This window comes from Chaetura pelagica, unplaced genomic scaffold, assembly GCF_000747805.2.
Source record: "Chaetura pelagica isolate M959 unplaced genomic scaffold, ChaPel_1.0 scaffold67, whole genome shotgun sequence".
NCBI classification, from domain to species: Eukaryota; Metazoa; Chordata; class Aves; order Apodiformes; family Apodidae; genus Chaetura; species Chaetura pelagica.
Window position 1 is genome coordinate 5036255 of NW_009954107.1, and position 5613 is coordinate 5041867.

The window sequence follows — 5613 nt, forward strand, 5'->3', positions numbered from 1 at the left end:
AAAAAAAAGACAGTAATTTTCAAGAATGTTTCAGTTATAGGAGTAATTTGCACAAAAATATATTTACATTTAATAACGTTTTGGGCACTTTTTAACCACTTTCTCTGTGGTGGAATTGTAACTTGTTGGAATATATGTTCCAAATATGTTGGAATCTTTTTATTCTCCTTCAGAAATTAGTCAGAACTAATTCAGGGTCATTTTAACAACAACAAAACCCATAGTGCCTTGATTTTAATTCAGGTGATAATGTTGAACATCTTGAATTACAATGTCTTGAATCTGTAACCATTTTCAATTTGAAGTCTTAGTATATTGTCAATCAAACTTGTGGATCTATTTCATAACTATTTCTGTACTGCGTTGATTTTAATAATGGTCTGAGTTGAGAACATGAGCATTTTTGAGTGGTACTCCCCCTCAAACACTAGCCAGAAACAGAGGAGTCTCTAAAATCTCAGACTTTGAAGATAATACTCTTAAAAAATAAAAAAATCTAGAAGTATAGGGTACTCCTTTTGCAGTAGGAAGAACAGTAGGCTCATTTTTTTCTTGTTGTTTTGTTTAGTTTTGGGATTCTTTAATCATTTTTGTAGAGCTTAAAATGTGTCTTGGGGAGGTCATGATTGCATTTAACACTACCAGGCTATTGATTTAAGAAACATCACTGAACTAAGACTTCAGAAAGCAACTTCACTTTATAAAGAAAATAAAAAGTTCCAACAGATATGATGTGCTATTCTAAGTAAATGTTCAGTAGGTTTTTATGGTACTAGTTTGTGGAAACCAGAACTTCAGAGGAAAATGAATAAATGCTGATAGATCTGGTAATTAAAAACAAAACCAGTAAAAGCAGTTAAAATTAGTACTAGGAAGAGAAAGCTGGATTAATCTTGAATAACTAAGGAGGAGATGAATGAATGTAACCAAATGGTGACGGACTATTTTGTACTATGAAACAGTTTGATTGTATTACTGGATGAACCAAACCCGCAGGAAGGTAACACCAGTTTAGCCAAGCATTTGATACAGTTGGTTACGTTTTGAGGCTGCCTTTGCCTCTGTACGTGTCCCACCTTTAGAGCTTTGTTATTCCCCAGTTATAAAGCAAGAGTTTGGCACCAAAAAGCACAGTAGTGAACAAGGAAGGAGAGTGTGAAAAGTAACAGTACCAAAGAGAACTAGATTGCTTTCTGCTCCAAGCAGCTTGTTGCAACCTGGAGCAAGGAACAGATGCCAATACCAAACATAGAAAGAAATAACTCCCCTTCTTTAAAGGGATTTCTGGCATTCTCTGGGCTGGAATAATTGTCAGAAACCTATTTCTGCAAAGCTCTATGTAAGGAAATCCTGCCTTGCTCTACTATCCTTACCATGCCATTCCACCTGTTTCTAAATTAAGCTGCAGTGACTAGAGATCTGTGCTATCAGTACTTTTGCTTGATGGAAAATAGGTTAGATTATTTTCTTTTTAATCAATTACAATAATAATATAGCACTAAAAATGAAAACTGGGAGAGCTTTAATAGTGCTGTTAGAACTATTGAATAGCAGTAAAATAGGTTTATTAAGCTGTTATACTGAGAATTACAGAAAATAGAGATACCAGTCAGTTAATGATGCAGCTTTTTATAAACTTCTCTTCCCATTTTGCTCTTCCCAAATACTCTGGAGTGCTGCTATAGGTCTGCCAGTATAAAGGCTAAACTAGGTGAGAGAGAAATTAGGTGGTGACAGTAGCATCGCTGCTAAAAGAGAACTATAGAAATATACCCTTTGATAAGAAGCCTTTTTGTAACCTCATGTCATTCAATTAAAGAACTACCAGCTAGTAGAGAAAGTATAGAAGAAGGGGAAGTTCAAAGAAACTGGAAAAATATAGCATGCATTTGGAAAATTCCTGTTACTAATCAGGCAAACTTTTTACAAAACCAAGTCTGTAGAACTTGATCCAGATTCTGTGCAAGAGGCAGATGCTTTGTTTCACAGCTAGTGACTAAAAAGTGTATTTTTAAAGGGTCTGCAGCTTCCCCTGTTGCTGAATCAGTTGCTGAACTGTCCTTGATTTTCAGTGGGAAGAGGACCAGGCTACTGCCTCTTTCTTAATCAGCCTTTTGCTTCTGCCCTACTCATTTACTAAGTCATAGACTCACTTGCAACATTCTGATAAATAGCATGATAATGAAAGCTGTGATGCTGCAGGCTCTGGAGCGTAAATGTTACAGAATAACTGACAGAAGGGAAAGGTCTGTTAAGGAGAGGAGTGGATTTTTTGGAGAAACAGGCTGGTCATACATAATGGATTGAAAAACATGGCATAGCTGCATGGAGTTTAGGAGACAGACCTTGTTTGCCTGTGATGGGTGAGGATTTGAAGACAAGCTTCTAAGATAATTTCAGAGAAAAAGAATATAGATATTTTTATATTATATTTAATATATTATATTTGTATATAAATATGAAAAGATTCTAATAGGAGCTCTCCATATGCCTTCCATTTCACCTAGAGGGTTTACCTTCTGCACTACGGTTCCAGTGTGTCACCACCTTCTGTGGGCATCTTGCCTGCTGCCAAACACCAAAATTAGTAACCCCGTATCCTTGCAAGATAAGTTTCATTTCAGCTTTATGTAAGAATCAATAAAATGAAGCTATATCAAGCAGTTTTTCACAGAAAGAGAAATTCTTTTAAGACTCAAACAGCACTTTTTTCTTAATTAATAAGAAGCACTTTACTGAAAAGATTATTTGAAAAACAGTTTATTTCTTTAGTCAGTGAAACTGGTGGGAGGGGGGCATCAAGGAATAACATGCGTAAAACTGTCAAGAGAGACATTTCTGGAAAATGTTTCTTTAATATGGTGATCCTTTGAGGCTCTTTAAGTGCAAGATTAAAAAGGCTTCTAAACTGGTTGGCTTTGTCTTTTATATGGCCGGGGAAGGGATTAGTGATGATAGCTTCCAGGGAAGGAGACTTTTTAAGTTGCGCAATTGCCTATGAGAGAGAATCATCTGGAGGCTCTTCTGCCTGCTCAATAATTCAAAGTGTCCCTTAAGATTATAATTTGTGTTAAAATGTTCTGAAGGTTTAAAGATGTGGCCTTTTTCAAATGTTGAAGTTGATTAAAGAGCCATTTATATTTTCGGAGATTTAACCCAGGTATTGTTATGAGTGTCCTAAATGTTGTGGCATCAGGAGATGTCAAATTCCTAAGTTTCTGTTTGAAATCAATATTAAAATTAGTTGTATGGTCAGAGGGCTGGAAAATGGTTATTTTGATTAAAAGGGAAAAGAGAGTAGTTTTAATAATTAACCTTTTATTTTTTTACTTATCTCTGTTGGAAAAAGAAGATAATTAAGTGAATTTGGATTAAAAAAGATATTTAAATAAATCATAGTAGATGAGACAACTGTGAGAGAACATTTGAAATTGTTTTGGTTGTCCATGAGACTGCATAGTTGCTTTTTCACCATCATGATTTTTAACACTACATTCCTTGTCTTTTTTTTTTTTTTTTTTTAAACAGGTGATTTTAAGCTCTGTCATGTTACATGCCATGTCATCTGCATGAATTTTGCCAGCATGATACGCTATATTCAAAGAAACTGTACCTAAGTAAATAGAGGGGGGGGAAGAACACAAAACAAACACTGTGTCTGAAAAAAATACTGTATGGCCTAATATAGAGACCCCAACTGAGACTGAGAGATGCTGCATTAATAGACAATCAGTGGGTAATAATTTATGAAACACTTGGAAACGGTCTTAAAGGCGTTACTGCTTTGAAAGCAGTTGGCAAGTTGTCTTTTTTTAAAACAAGAAAGATAAAAATCATTTATTTTCAAATATATGAGACTGAATTTTGAGTTTTAAGCAGTGTTGATTTCACAGTGTCTTGGGTTTCAGTTTTGTTTTGTATTTTTTTAACTGGCATTGGATTTGTACATGTAAAAGAAAACAAACAGGAAAACCCTAGTGCCGCTCATATTGACGTCAGGAAATGTAGATACAGTTCCCTGGTGTTCATGTGACCATTACTAACTGTCAATTTTTTAACTGAATAAATGTAACTCATTTAAAGTTTTGCTTTTTGTAGCTTCTAAGGTTCTAGAATTATTTTTTTTCTGAGTTGCTTGATGTCAGTTTGATCCAAGTACCACAGGGAAGCACTCTCTCACCCTTCCCACAACTGTATCAAAGGCACTCTCTCTCTCTTTCCCCTCCCAAAGAACCAACTGGTGATAAGTTGCTCAATGTCAATTTTCTCTTCTCTCCCTTACCCAGACAAATGACTTGTGAGATTTCAGTAAAAATGCCTACTGTATTTTTTTTTCCTTGTCTTCTCTCTGTATCTCTATAAATTGATGCCCCACTCTAAAGGCTAGAGACCTTTGATTTGTGTATTTACATTACTGCCTTGGAATTTACTCACACAGCACTTTGTGAATGTGCACAGCTTAAAACTACATTTGTACCTTTGTGTGTACAGCCCCTGTGATGGTGCAGCACTGCCCATGGTTCTATGTGCACAGGAGGGTTTATCACACATAACCCTCCCCTCATGTTCTGGCACAGGCAAAACACCCTTCCTTAATTCTTGCAGTTCCCCTCCCTGGGCACTTCTGCTGGTCACTATTTTTTAAATAGAGGTGACCTGAAATGGCAGGAGGGAGAGACTTGAACTTAAGCTGAGAGCTCAACTCATTTAGAGCATGCAGTTATGCTTTGAAGAGCTGTGTGGTAACATGCAACCTATCAGGGTAGTCTAACCTTTCTCCCTCATTCATTCGCCCTGATCAAAATGTGAACATCAATAATAAGAATCTAACACTTGGAAATTTATCAGAGGTTTGAGGAAAAGGGGAGGGAAGGAAATCCTGTAACTGAAGCTGAATGCCTGGAGAAAGTCAGAATGGTTAAGAGTGGAAGAGACCTTAAAATCAGTGGGTCCCAACCCCCCTGCCATGACCAGGGACACCTCACACTAGACCAGGTTGCACAAACCTCATCCAACCTGGCCTTAAACACCCAGGGAGGGGACTTCCACAACCTCCCTAGGCAACCTGTTCCAGCACTACCCTCATGGTGAATAATTTCTTCCTGATGTCTAACCTAGATCTACCTTCTTTCAGTTTAAAACCATTACCCCTTCTCTTATCATTGCCCTCTCTGGTGAAAAGCCCCTCCCCAGCTTTCCTGTGCCCCCTCCAGGTACTGGAAGGCTGCTATAAGGCCTCCCCAGAGCCTTCTCTTCTCCAGGCTGAACAGCCCCAGCTCCCTCAGCCTGTCTTCATAGCAGAGCTGCTGCAGCCCTTTGATCATCTTTGCAGCCCTTCTCTGGACCCTCTCCAACAGCTCCATGTCCTTCCTGTGCTGAGGGCTCCAGAACTGCAGACAGTGCTGCAGGTGTGGCCTCATCAAGGCAAAGAAGAGGGGCAGAATCCCCTCCCTGGCCCTGCTGGCCATATTTCTTTTGATGCAGCCCAGGATGCAGTTGCTCTCTAGGCTCCAGCACACACTGGCAGCTCACATTGAACTTCTCATCTACTACCACACTGAAGTCCTTCTCCTCAGGGCTGCTCTCCAGCCATTCTTCCCCCAGCCTGTATTT